We start from the raw sequence: 15752 nt of genomic DNA, 5'->3' as shown, positions 1-15752 counted from the left end.
GATTTTCTCCAGCTTCAAGGGGACTTACAGCACTATACAGAGATATTTTTCAGTTTCCATATTTACTCACAGAGAAAAATAGCAGGTATAATTTAGAAACTCCCTTAGCTTTCTGCCACCCTATGTCAAAATTTTACATATTCACACCCATATCTTTTTCCAGTTAAGATAGGAAAGATGCCTTTCTTTATCTGCTTACTGCTCTGATTCTGTGTTTCAACTCATCCGCTCCTGTCTCCTCACATACCTTGTACTGTTAATTTTCCCTCTTCTCCTGGTATCTTCTACCTCCTGCTCTATTGTCTTTTCCCTATATACAGGCAAATGTTCAAATTTCAATTCTCACCCAATTTGAAGTCACACTCTACATAACACCTTCTCTCTCTCTTAAATTCAAGTTTCCTGAGAGAATTGTCAACTGCACTGGCTGTTGCTCCTTTACTGGGTGCAGTTGCTTGGCTTCCTGAACAACCACTAACTGACTGTGCTTTCCATGGTACTTCAAAATTTGTCTCAACAAGGACATTCCTGCTTTTGAGTCCAATAGACAGGGTGTTGTTCTTTTCTTACATAATGTCTCAGAAGTGTTAAAAATTGCTTGATCATTTTTCCCCATTGTTAAGGTATAATTTACACACAGTAAAACTGACCATTTTAGTGTACAGTTCCGAATGTGACAAATGCATACAATTATATAACCACCATTAAAGTCAATATACAGAATAGATCCGTTGTCTCCAAAATTGTCCCTGTGCCCCTGTAACCAGCCTCTCCCCCTGCTCAGACCTCTGACAACCAGTGATCTGTTTTCTGTCCAATAATTTTGATTTTTCCAAAATGTTATATAAATGGAGTCATACAATATGTTGTCTTTTCAACCCAGCTTCTTTAACTTAACATGAAAAAGCATTTGATATGCACTTCACCATCATATGGTGTGTGTATCAGTAGTTCACTCCTTTTACTGCTGAGTAGTATTCACTGTATGACTATACCAGAGTTTAACCATACACCAATTTAAGGATATTTGGATTGTTTCCGGTTTGGGGAAATTCACAATTAATTCTATATGAACTTTTAGATACAGATATTTGTGTGAGAGTAAGTATTCATATGTTTTGGGTAGATGCTTAGAGGTGGGATAGCTGGGTCATATGCTAGGTGTATGTTTAATTTTATGAGAAACTTTCAGACTGTTTCCAACATGGCTATACTTTGTGCACTACTGCCAGCATATTAGGGGAGTTCCAGTATCCTAGCTCCATATCCTAGCTATTATTTGGCATTGTCAGGTTTGTTTTTGTCTTATTTTTCTCAGTCTAATAGGTGTGTAATGGTATAACATTGTGGTTTTAATTTGCGTTTCCCTAAAAGTAATTTACTTACTTCCATGTGCGTATTTGCCATCTGAATGTCTTCTTACTGAAACATTTGTTCAGATGCTTGCTCATTTAAAAATTTGGGTTGTTTGCTTTTTTACTAGAGTTTTGAGAGTTCTTAATATACTTAGGATAAATGTCCTCTGTCAGATATAATATTTGTAAATATTTCTCCCAATCTGTGGTTCATTATTTTTTTATTATTCTAACAGTGTTTCCAAGAGTAGAAGATTCTACTTTTGATGAAATCTGGGTGTTAATTTTTTCTTTTATGGATTCTGCTTTTGGTGTCATAGCTAAGAAATCTTTACCTAATTTTATTTCCCATATGTTATCTTCTAGACATTGTATAGATTAAAATTTTACTTTTAGTTCTATGATAATTTGGGGGGCTTCTTTTTTTTGGTGTGTGGTATGGGTCAAGGTTTAATTTTTGGCATATGAATATTCAGTATTTTTATAACCATTTGTCAAAAAGACTACCTTATCCTTTGGAAAAAACAATCAACTGTATTTGTGTGGGTCTATTTCTGGGCTTTCCTATTGCATTGATTTATATGCCTTTTGCCAATACTGTCTTGGTTACTGTGGCTTTATTATTTATCCTGAAATCAAGCAATATGAGTGCTCTGACTTTGTTGATCTCTTTCAGAAGTATGTTGACTTTTATTTTAGTATCAACTCGTGTAAAATAAAAAACACTACTAGTATTTTGATTGAAGTTGCATTTAATAGAGCAGTTTGGGGAAAATTGGCATCTTAACGATATTACGTGTTCCAACCAGTGAATGCGGTATATATTTCCATTTCTTTAGTTTATATTTTTAGTTGGTGTTTTGTAGTTTTCCGTAGATATTGCACATAGGTTTTTTTTTTAAGCTGTGTACCTAAGTACTTGGTATTTTCAGTGTAATTATAAGTGGTACTTTTTATAATTTCAGTTTCCAACTGTTCATTGCTTATATGTAAAAATATGATTGATTTCTTTGAAAATATTGATCTTGTACCCTGCTATCAGGCTAAACTCACTTTAAGTTCTACTACCTTTTCTGAAGATTCTTTGGGATTTTCAGTGCAGATGATGATGCAATCAATGAAGTTTTTCATTTCTTCCTTTCCAGTCTGTGTGCCTTTTCTCTTCTTACCTTATTTCACTGGTTACCATTTCCAGTAGAATGTTACACAGAAGGACCACTCCTTTTTGTGAACTTCTCTTCTTGGTTTTCTGAGACAAATATCTATTGATCTCTGACTATTCCTTCTCAGTGTCTTTTAGTCCTCTTTCCTCTCTCTTCTGAATTTTTTCTTACTCCTTTTTTTTTCTCTTCAGTTCATATATGTTCCCTTCAAACGGTTGTTCAACTCTCATGGGTGAAGTTTTTCATTTCTTCCTTTCCAGTCTGTGTGCCTTTTCTCTTCTTACCTTATTTCACTGGTTACCATTTCTAGTAGAATGTTACACAGAAGGACTACTCCTTTTTGTGAACTTCTCTTCTTGGTTTTCTGAGACAAATATCTATTGATCTCTGACTATTCCTTCTCAGTGTCTTTTAGTCCTCTTTCCTCTCTCTTCTGAATTTTTTCTTACTCCTTTTTTTTTTCTCTTCAGTTCATATATGTTCCCTTCAAACTGTTGTTCAACTCTCATGTTTTTTTTTTTTTGCGGTACGCGGGCCTCTCACTGTGGTGGCCTCTCCTGTTGCGGAGCACAGGCTCCGGTCGCGCAGGCTCAGTGGCCATGGCTCACGGGCCCAGCCGCTCCGCGGCATGTGGGATCCTCCTGCACCGGGGCACGAACCCGTGTCCCCTGCATCGGCAGGTGGACTCTCAACCACTGCGCCACCAGGGAAGCCCCAACTCTCATGATTTTGATGTACATCTAAATGCTGTTTACTGCTGATGCAGTCATTCTTTTGAATCCCCTATCTACTTATCTAATTACTCTCACTCAATATTACAATACATTTTCTCAAAGACATTTCAGATTCTGTAGGCCCAGAAGACAAAGTTTTTTTCTTCCCTGTCCTGTGCTTGCTATCATAATAAATGATTTCACCAACCATTCAGCTAGTCAGTTGTAAGTCCTGAGAGTCTTGTATGATGACTCCTTTATGCTTAACTTCTGTGAGATTAAACAATATAAAGTTGTTGTTTTTATTTGTCAAAATAGTTAAATATTGGCATTTTCATATGGTTCCACCTAATATATTCATCCAACCACTCAATTCTCATGAATATCTTTGAAATTCATCCACTTCCCTTCATCCCATTGCCACTATCTCTATTATGGATTTCATCATCTCTATCTAAAATATATAGAGGCATTCTTTTTTTTGTGGTATGCGGGCCTCTCACTGTTGTGGCCTCTCCCGTTGCGGAGCACAGGCTCTGGACGCGCAGGCTCCGCAGCCATGGCTCACAGGCCCAGCTGCTCCATGGCACGTGGGATCTTCCCAGACCGGGGCACGAACCTGTGTCCTCTGCATCGGCAGGCGGACTCTCAACCATGGCGCCACCAGGGAATCCCTGAAATATATAATAATAGCCACTCAACTGGTCTCTCAACTGGACTCTGTCTAGTCTCTGTCATACCTTCTCCAATACATTCTTCAAACTGTAGTGGCATCTTTATTTCTATCCTATCTGTTCTGTTTATTTGTGCATCCTTGGGAAAATCAAGGATTTCTCAGCAGTTTTTCATCTGTATGCGAACTATTATAGTTTTATCATCTGCTTGTTTTAAGGTCCAATGAGAATACATATGAGAGGACATTTTATAAAATATGAGGCTCTTTACAAAATGTTAGTACCTGTCATTGCTTAGTATGATTAAAGTCCTTTCTTATCAATGAATTAATTTTATGTAAACCCAAACCAACAAAATTGCCTTTTACAATTAGGAAATGTCATACTGTTTGCCTCATATCCATTGTAACCATGGGACTATATTATCACCAAGAATTAAACAGTATTTTCTTATGAATAAACCTTGAAAAATTTCACATGGATGAATTTCTTAAGTGTTCAAGACAGCATGTCTAGACTCTATATATTAGATCTAATATGACATCTCATCCACTCAAATGACTTTATGACTAAGAGATTAAAATGGGGGAGGGATAAATTGGGAGACTGGGATTGACATTTACACATTACTATGTATAAAATAGATAAATAATAAGGACATATTGTATAGAACAGGGAACTCTTCTTAATACTCTGTGAAAAATTTCACATGGATGAATTCCTTAAGTGTTCAAGACAGCATGTCTAGACTCTATATATTAGATCTAATATGACATCTCATCCACTCAAATGACTTTATGATTAAGAGATTAAAATGGGGGAGGGATAAATTGGGAGACTGGGATTGACATTTACACATTACTATGTATAAAATAGATAAATAATAAGGACCTACTGTATAGAACAGGGAACTCTTCTTAATACTCTATAATGATCTCTATGGGAAAAGAATTTAAAAAAGAGTGGGTATATGTATATGTATAACTGATTCACTTTGCTCTACAGCAGAAACTAACACAACGTTTTAAATCAACTATACTCCAATAAAAATTAAAAAAAAAGAGATTAAAATAGTTTTTATACAGGCATAATTACAGTCTCAATTTTTAACAGTCTTAAAAAAAGAATACATGATAATTATGATTCATATAACTCTGCATAAAAATTATACATAAGCTAATTATGTAGCTTAACAAAAAGAACTTTTAAAAGTTACTTATTTTCATACCAAATATGAAAAAAGTCTTACTATGTATTGAATTTTGAAAAGTTAAATCAATAGCCATTCATGGCATATATAATGCACATTTTCTATGCTTGTAAGTCATCTAACAGCTGCATTCTTGTAATTTTGAAATAACTATATATTTGGAAACAATAGGCCAAATGAAGAGAGGTGATGTCTAAATACGTATTTTACATTGAGCTCAAACATAAGACAAGACCAAGAAAAAATATCTTAATGGCAAAGGAGCCTTTGCAGCAAAAAAGTTTATCAGTTAAAAAAGCATCTAGGGCTTCCCTGGTGGCGCAGTGGTTGAGAGTCTGCTGGCCGATGCAGGGGGGACAATGCAGGGGACACGGGTTCGTGCCCCAGTCCGGGCGGATCCCACATGCCGTGGAGCGGCTGGGCCCGTGAGCCATGGCCGCTGAGCCTGCGCGTCCGGAGCCTGTGCTCCCCAACCGGAGAGGCCGCAACAGTGAGAGGCCTGTGTACTGGAAAAAAAAAAAAAATAGCATCTATTTTTCTGCTCTACGTACATATAAATTCATACAGTATTTTAATTCATCACTCTAGAGTAGGAAATTTGAAGACTAGGACATTTTACAAAGAGCCTAAAGAGAGCCAGTGCTTGATAAGTATTTGTTTTTTTAAGTGAGTTAATAAATGAATAAATGGTTGACAATTTAGATGTCTGATAAATTTTATTCAGAAAACCTCTTTGGTTCCTTTCATCAAGGATCTTCTCCTTATATGCACCCTTTTGTAAAGGGCAAACTCATAAAACATCACTAACAACTTCAATTTTATTTTGTGTTCTCTGTCTTCATAAACTATAGACTAGTAGTCCCCTCTCTGTTTCTCCAAGTCTCAGATTGTGTAATTGCTTTAAATTGTGATCACATGACCAGATGCCTGAAAATTACCTGATCTATTTAATATAACTTGTTTAGCTGAATCAATTTAATTTCCAGGCCATATGTTCGCACAGTTATTTCACTTAATCCATTTTAAGGTGGCTTCCTCTTTTGCACCTTGCTGATTCACCTTCCTTTGATTGATCCAACTCTGGAATAAGTAATGACCTACATGAGAATGTTAAAATAACACTGCTGAAAAATCAAAAGACATTCTATTCATCTTCTCAGGCCAAGCATTCCAGGAATAAGTTGTCTTTAAATTCTGTGTCTTGTCTTTTTCTTTCATAGAAAATGAAAGGCTTAAAAAAGCTATGTCCTGATCATACCTACAAATTAAAATATGAATATTGGATTATCACTGAAGGTACAATAAATCCCAGTTAAATCAAAGTATGATCCATTACATTTTCTATAGTAATTTATCAAAAGTCCCCTTTCAGTTTTACATGTGCTTTGCCAAACTGAACACTTAAATATGACGAGTTGATGTTATTGACCATTTTCCTACTAGAAATTTAGGCAGTTTTGTTTTCTCATCTTTTCACATTAATTTGATTTTTAAAGTTTTTTTTGACTGTACCTGACTTTCAAAAGTTTTAGCTAGATTGTCAAATTTTTTTTCAAAATCTAATTTTTTTAGGAAAAATAATGTAGATTCAAAAGGCACCATTCTGTTCTGTATAAATTAAGTCCAGCTTTCCTCCTGTCCACTTTATGTACACTTTAAGGTCATCATTATATATAACGGGAAGTGAAAGGGGGTGGAGGGACACTCTATCTTTGCATTAATTTTCCTTTGTGCCTCTTTCCTCATTCCTAGAGTCATGATTCAGTCACATTCGACTTTTCTTATGTAAGAGTTCTATGTTATCAGAAAATACACTATGACTTTCTTTTTATTATGCCTAGCCGCTTCACGGCACGTGGGATCTTCCCGGACCGGGGCACGAACCCGCGTCCCCTGCATCGGCAGGCGGACTCTCAACCACTGCGCCACCAGGGAAGCCCTATGACTTTCTTTTTATTGCAGATATTTATAGATTGATAGATGTGCAAAAATGCCAATTTCTGTACCTCATTTTCTTACATACAAGGTTCTGGCCTACCTTTGATAAGCTCCTTTTCACTTACTAATTGGCGTAGTCTAACATTGAGTTTCAGTTATTACTTGTGGGTATTTTAAAAAAATAAAACAACGTCTTTATTGTTTCAAATAACTATGAAATCTTTCTATTTCAAAGAAGAGCCATTGATATTAAATTTCAGATCATTGGCAATTTATTCTTTCAAAAGGATGAACGTGACTTATGCAGCCTGACTTATGGTAAAAAGCACTAGCCCTAGCTCTGGGAATACTATAACGTTACTATGTCCTTAACCCACTGAATCTAACAGATGGGTGGAAAATTCATTTTCACATGGAGCTCTAAGCAGATATGAATATGTGAGACCTGTCGACTCTTACTGATTTACCTATTTCTTTCTGAATGTTTTAAATGTTTCTTGTTAATGGAAAGCATATTTCTCAACTTTATTCCCTACAGTATCAAGTAATGAAAAATCATTTGTTGATTGACTAAAACAACAGATACGATTTAATCTGCAGTGTATTTGAAAAAAGGTCACATCATCTAAAAAATAGATATATCAAATTACATTAAACCTAAAGTACTGTAAGTTCTGTGATTAAAAAAGAAAAGTGTATCAGTCTGCAAGCTTAAATAATATATTCATTAATTCAACAAGTACTTGTTAAATGACCAATATATACAGAGTAATATGGGGGATATGTAACAGATGCTGTCAGGGACCTATCAAAATCTCCACACTTTGATTTCTACATATGTGCCCACCATCAACTGTCAGCACTTTTCTTTGTCTGAGGGCTTTTTCTGGCTACATGGCTACTTTATTACCTGTGGGACAAACTGGAGCACTTTCTTCCCAGAAGTGGCTTTAACCAAAGACTGATGGGAACTGATATATAAACATCCATCTCCTCCCCGCTCAGGTGGGATAACTGAGGCACACGTTTTGTACTGGGTCCCAGATTTCTCTAGCAGGATTCAGTTCCATTTACCCTTAATAATAACTTGCTTGCAAGTAAACCCTGAACTGGCTGTCTTCTCTGTCTTGCTTCCCATTCCTCTGGTGTTAATTCCAACAATGACATCCCAAAATAACTACTTGCATTTGAATCCTTGTCTTAAAGTTTGCTTCTCTGGAAACCAAACTAAAAGACAGATAGATACTGATGATGTAGATATAGATAAAGTATTAGATTTACATAATTCATTGTCACCATTATCATCAGGATGCTGGTCATCAATTCTGATTTGTATTTCAAAAATAATTCATTGTATACATTAAGGCCATATTTTATAGTCAACATCTCTTCCTGTTTAAAGTTTACTAGTAATTTTCAATATTTGAAATGGTGGTAATCCTGAGAAAAATTCATAATATCAAGGAACAAAAAGAGGAACATAAAGTATTCATTTTACGTTGATAAATAATTTATTGGCAGAGTAGTATCTTGTATATTTTAGACATCAGAGTATGATTAATAAAAAATAATTTGTCTCAGTTTTAATTTTAGTATCCTTATATTTATAGCCAATTTCAGTTGCAAATAAACACAGTTTTGTCTTTATTAATAAAAATGTACAAGTTAAAAATGTACAAACTAAAAGTAGCATTTTTAAAAATAAACATTTTGTTCTAAATGTTTCTAAATTATTATAATTCAATTATAACTGCTAATTATTCTTTAAAAAATCAAGTTAATGGTTACCGTGTTAAAAAACCTCAGAATTGTTCCCAAGGCTATAAGAGATGACATTGAAGCAAATGAAACTAAAGAGCTGGACGCTGTGTTCACATAGTTAAATGCTTTATAAAAAATAATTTAAAATAGTTGAAGAATCAAAAGAATTTGCGAAAATAATACTGAGAGTCCCTGCATACACTCATGTCCCTAATAATAATCTCTTACATATCCATAGAACATTGTCAGAACCGGGAAACTAAAAACATTGGTATGATACTAAAATATAGACCTTATACAGATTTCACCAGTTTTTACATGCACTCTGTGTGTGTGTTATTGTATGCTTCTGTGAAATTTCAACACAAAGGTAGCTTTGAGTAAGCGTCTCCACAATCTGGAAACAGAACTATTACATCACCACAAAGAAACTACTTAATATTACCCCTTAATAATTATATCCTCTCTCAGTCCTAACTCCTGGCAATCACTGACCACTATAACTTTTTCTCTTTGAGAACATTATATAAATGAAATATTACAGTATGTAAACTCTTTAAGATTGGTGTTTTAAAGTTCAGCATAATGTCCTTGAGATCTACCAGAAGTTGTTTCAAATAGCAGTAGTTTGTTGCTTTTTATTGCTGAGTAGTATCTCATTGTATGGATATACCACAGTTTATCTATCTGTTTACATGTTGAAGGACATTCATTATGAACATTTGTGTACAGTCATTTTTGTAAGCATAAGTTTTCATTTCTCTAGGATAAGTACTTAGGAGTGTATTTGCAAGGTGTATGTAAGTATATGTTAGTTTCTAAAGGAATGCTAAACTGTTTTCCAGAATTGCGTTACCATTTACACTCTTACCACAGTGTACATGAGATCCAGTTTCTTTTCATTCTCATTATCTGTTAAATGCTTTTCTGACTATCATATAAATCACATGGTAACTCTAGAACAATGATTCTCAAACAACCTTTGGTGTTTGTGCATAAAATCACAGGGAGTTTAAGATGCAGGTGTCTCCATTATTGTTAATGATAATAGCCACAGTTTATTGTGTCTGTAATGGGCCAGGTTGGCCCTAGGCTATTTAGTTCCCACAACAACTCTTTCAGGTAGGTTATTATTACTATCTTAATGTTAAAAAAAAAATTTAAGCCTCAGAGTGATTTAATAACTTATTGATGATCACACATATAGTTAAGGAGAGTGTCAGAGTTCAAATTCAGTTTGAATTCAAAATCAAAGTTATTTCATTAAGCCACACAAAAGATAAGAGAGGCTGAATGTTTCTGCCATAATTATGAGTTGAAAATTATATAAGTTCACAAACAGGGCTGGACATGGAAGAATGACAGCAATTAATTTATTGGGATACATTTTTCTCTGCTAAAGTTAGTTTTTAAAATGCTCATGGCTAATACGTAAGGTGAAAAAAGTCTAAGCCCTCCCAAATACCTTTGAAATATAAAGATCAAAGCACAAAGTTATAAAGACTAATGTTGTTTTGCAGAGAAAAAACACTTGAATTAAATGTATCTCAAATATATGCAAGCTATATTATTTCTAGTATCAGAAATTTACTAAACTGATACCAATAAAAAAGATACTTTTAAAAGTAACTGAGGCATGACCTTTTCTGCATTAAATTTGGAACATTATGTCTTACAGCAAACTTACATCTTGTAGAAACTAAACCTTCTGGACAAGTGCTCCTATGAGTATCAGATAATCAAAGGACCATAATCTCATTCAAGACAAAACATTTTTAATAGAAAATAATTGAATTTCCTATTGCTTGCCATAAACCTAGAAATTATGTTGGATATTCACTTAATACAACCAGCAGCTCATTTAAATGACATCTATGTAAATATTTGATGTACTGAATGATGTTGGATTTGTGCTCAGCTTTTGCTGACATGTTAGCATCTGTCTTCAATCTGTTTAGAAGAATGAGCTCCCAGGCTGTTTTTAGTGTTTATAAGCAGCTTTTTCCCATGGCAACAAGGAAACTTATTAGAAAATATGCTTTCTTCTAACCTTAAGAATTATAGTTTAAAATACCAGTTTGTAGGCTCGACTTTTAATCTAGATGTACACCTAAGTTGCCTAACCTGGAGCAGTAAAGCAGTGTGTCACCACACAAATATAATCATTCTTGTGGTAAAAAACTCTTACTTAAAAACTACATCTCAAATGCAAAATCTCTGTCCATCCTCCACTCCTGTGACTGGAAATGGGCATTCACCAACTCTGTCCTAACTACTAATAACCCAACGTATAATTATTAGCTGTATTTCCCTGCCTTCTGCATCTTAGATTTGCTCCTTATAGGACCCAAGGAGGATGGTGAAACTTGGTACAGCTAATTTACTTGGATAGGGCAGAAGTGTGAAATATTAATCCAGCTTCCAATAGCCTCCATTATACTTGCGAAGTAGGCCCTGCAACACCAGGCCTATTCTGGCTTCGATGTAACTCTAGCCTCATCCCTCTCACAGCTCTATTTATTGATCCTGCTCTTGGGCTTTCAAGTGGGCATAGCTCTTTCCTGCCTCAGGAAACCCACGCAGTAATTCCCTCTTCCTGAAATGCTTTTGCCCAACCTCCAGCTGGTCACATCAGTGGGTCCCTCAAATTTACTTCCTCATACTTCCAAATCAACATCAGTGTTCCTGTTATACTCTCTTCATATATCCTCCAGTTTTAGTTCACAATTATAACTACAAAGGATAAGTGTTATTTGTTTGATTACTTGTTCAGAGGCTGATTTGTACTTTAAAGTGGAAACTTCGTCAGGGAAGGACAGATCTTTCCTCAACATATCTAGTGCCTCACCTGACACCAGCTGTATAGAAAAAGTTCAATAAATGTTTATCATGTGAATCATCTGTTCATAAATACCTGCTCTGATAGCTTATAGGAAATTTCTGAAAAGGTCACTGTTAAGCAAACCTTGTGTTTTAAGATAGACTCCCAAGTCAGAGCCAGTCAGGGATCAAGTTTCCAGATGACATATTCACTGACTTTGAACAAAATTGTACTATAGCTTTCTATAGGCTAGAAATACATGTTTATTAACTAATTCATGGACAATGTTATAATTATTAGAAAAATTATATGATATGGTTAAGGTTTCATGTACAATGCTCAACAGAAGGATTCCCTTTGAGCAAGTAAATATGTTAAACAGCCAAGATTCTCTACAATTCTGCAAAAACTTGTGTAAGTCCAATGGGATTAAAAAAAAATCATCTAGTGAAAACATCAATCTTTTATTTCATTACATTTTTCCCTTTCATGGAATATTTTACTCCCACCTTCCTGTATTTGGGGCATTATGGCTGTAACTGGGAGTTTGAAAAAATAATGTTACTTGCATTCTTTAATGAAGTGTTTTCTTAGGAAAAAAAATTAAAATCAGATTGCATTTGGTAAGATATTGCTATGGCAAAGATGGCTATCCAAATCTCACCTGAATAATAGATGAGGTAAGAAAGGCATTAATCATTTCATTTGAGTGACAAAATATTTTAATTGTCCACAGATTTTAAAGGTTCAGTATGATTTGGTCCAAGTGACATTATTTATTAATTGAATATTTGGCTAGTTTTCTAAAATGTATAACATTAATGTAGCTTTGGTTTGGTATTATTCATATTTTTTCTGAATTAAGGGTTTAATATGGATATTAAAATGTATTTAACATTTTAACTGTTGAAAAAAATCTATGCATATTTTAAAGATCATCTTAAAACTTTATTTTATCCTGGACCACTATTAGAAAACTCAGTCACCTGGATAGGTAATAAGGTTTCACTGACAACATTAGAAATTCTAGGTTTTAACTTAGAAACTTGACAATCTTATAACTTAAAAGCATATTTCAAATGTAGTTATGATTACTTAATATAATACAAACCAAAAGGAATTAATGACTCCAAATAAATTATATAAATTCTGCATATAAACTGGCTGTACGTTTTATATTTAGAGTCGAAGAACATGTTAGAATATGATCTTAGGCTACAATTTTATATGAATCTGCAGTTACCTAAAATAATATGAAAGTAGTGCAAATGTTTATTTAGGTTAATGTCCATTAAAACTGTTTTTCCCAATATAAAGAATGATAACTTTTTATCAAAATAAATGGTGATCTAACATAGTCATATGTCAGTTTCCTAAAAGAAATAAACAAAATTGTATTTGGTTTCCTTGAAGGACAAAGCTATAAATTTCTCTACAAGAAAATAGACAACTAGGTCAAAAATTTTAATGGCTATTTGATTTTCCTGATTTGACTATCTATTCTGAAGTGTATAGGTCTATATAATCGATATACATAAAATTAGTTTCCTTGTTTGTAACTGCATCAAGTGAAAGTAACACTAAATCAGAAGGTCCTTGGGGACACTTGGAATTAGATTATGGTCAATGTGATACGTTCGAAAACTCGCTTTGTAAGACCCCAAGGGAGAGCTGCAAAAAGACAGCTATCCTTCAGAACACTTGCATATGTTAATTAGAAACCCAGACACATCTCAAGTGGGCAGTTCTATAGAATATGCACCAGGGTCAGGAGCAGCAGGGACTGATGTTTGTACATTGATTAGAGATTTTGTCAAGCAGGGTTATCCCTTAAAGGGTACTGTACCAGGGCAACTACAATAGTGTGTAAACTCCACTGTTATAGACATTTTAGTGATGTTTGTAAGAAAGAAGAGAGTTCAGCAATTTACCTAACTCTCACCCACAAGTGGGGCCCCAATAGCCATCCCAGCTTCTTCCCAAGGGACAGGGCTCCCAAGCAGTGCTGGAGAGGAAAGGTAACAGACAAGCAAATTGATGATCAGTATTCTTCTCATGTTTCTTATAGCCTTCAACTCGGCATGCTTCTATCATTCAGAGTTTATTGAAAGTTAGCTGAAAATTACTGCATGTTTTTCTACCATTTCAAACTAGTGAAGTTGGAGAGCACACAGGTTTTAAATTAAATTCAAGGGAGACTAGTTTTTTTTTTTTTTTTTTTAAGAAGATGTTGGGGGTAGGAGTTTATTAATTAATTTATTTTTGCTGTGCTGGGTCTTCATTTCTATGCGAGGGCTTTCTCTAGTTGTGGCAAGTGGGGGCCACTCTTCATTGCGGTGCGCAGGCCTCTCACTGTCGCAGCCTCTCTTGTTGTGGAGCACAAGCTCCAGACGCGCAGGCTCAGTAGTTGTGGCTCACGGGCCTAGTTGCTCCGCAGCATGTGGGATCCTCCCAGACCAGGGCTCGAACCCGTGTCCCCTGCATTGGCAGGCAGATTCTCAACCACTGCGCCACGAGGGAAGTCCGAGACTAGTTTTTGCATAAAAGAAAAAATGTCCTAACAAGTGTAAGAAAATGGGATTCAGAGCAGCAAGACAAGTGAATGTTTTATAAAATTTGAACTGACTCACAATGATCAGAGTACAACTATCAGTGGCTTAAGGATTAGTCTTTAAAGATGAGGATGATGGTGTCATGCTGATATGTACAAGCATCTCCCAAGAATTGACTGGCTTGTGTTTATTCAGAAAAGATTTCCTATAGGTTATCCCAGTTAAGTTTGATATCTTGTTAACAAAGAGTTCCTGCCCAAGGCCGTCTCATAGACATTTCACATTATGGTAAATAGCAACATAAATTTTACACTTAGAAAACAGTCTGTTTATCAAACTTTTCTAAGTTTCCTACTTTACATGCATATTTGCAAGCCATTACAACATATCATGTGTTGGTTCACATCTCACATACCAGGACAATGGAGCAGTTAAAAATCAGACATTAGTAAAAAAAAAAAAAAAAAAGATGGGTTTACCTCTAGCTGTAATTTTGCTGTAATTAGTATGAACTCAGAACGCTTCTGCCACTTTTTAAATAGGCTGATAATTCTCAATTAGCATACAGTGTAAAAAATGCTTTGCTACTGGAGATTTCTGTGGCAATGATTTTGTAAAAGAGAAATTATACCATCACCCCACTTCAAGGAAAAACGTGATTTCCAAATACTCATTGTCTGTTTTACATTTTTAAACATGTTAAAACAAACATGTCCGGGTGTCCAAGTTTATAATTTTGATTGCTTTTTTTTTTCTCTAAGAGAAGTTAGACTTCTTGACAGAGATTGGCAATTGATGTTAATAGTCATAGTTCCATGAGAACTCCCTGCATGCTCATACTATCTAAATGTAAGGTTTAAATGACCTTCTATTGCTTGCTCAAAATTTTAATTAATAAAAATTAATATTTTAAAAGTGGCATGTTATTTAAAGAAAGTTAGGAAAAGAGAAATAGCAAAGATACCACTTACTGGTTAAGGCTGAAGCTGAGTTAATAAATAAGTCAGTCAGCAGTGAGATTAATTTTACAAGTTATCATAAGAAAACAAACAACAACAACTCAATAAACATAAAACATTTCTAATTTAAGAAAAGCTCATGATGTAAATCTCAAGGTGAAGATCACTTGTAAATCAAATAAGAATAAAGATGTGATTGGACATAATCTCTAGTCACCTCATTGTCGTACACAGAAAAGTTTTGATCTGCAGAATGAAACCTACATCTCTAATCCCAAAATTTAACCCATGGTCGTCACCAGCATCACTGCCACCAACATTATCACCGTAATCCTCACCACCATAACTACTTTCTCCTTTTCATTCTCAGACTACTCCTCAAATACTTGAAAGTCTATTATGTGCCAAGCACTTCTTAAGCCCATAGCACTAAAACAAGGTGCATTTCAGCTACAACTTCAAATCTATTTCTCTGAGTTTTTAAGTACTTGTAAATGTTCTTAACTTACTAAAAATTATGCCTCTCCAATTCCATATGAACTAAAAAATGCTTTTAATAAATACTTTTAAGTCACCTGTAGAACTAAAAAATGTATTTTAACTCTT

The sequence above is a fragment of the Neophocaena asiaeorientalis genome, unplaced genomic scaffold (genome assembly GCF_003031525.2).
Source record: "Neophocaena asiaeorientalis asiaeorientalis breed wild unplaced genomic scaffold, Neophocaena_asiaeorientalis_V1.1 scaffold268, whole genome shotgun sequence".
Lineage (NCBI taxonomy): Eukaryota > Metazoa > Chordata > Mammalia > Artiodactyla > Phocoenidae > Neophocaena > Neophocaena asiaeorientalis.
Note: the sequence above shows the minus strand (reverse complement) of the source record.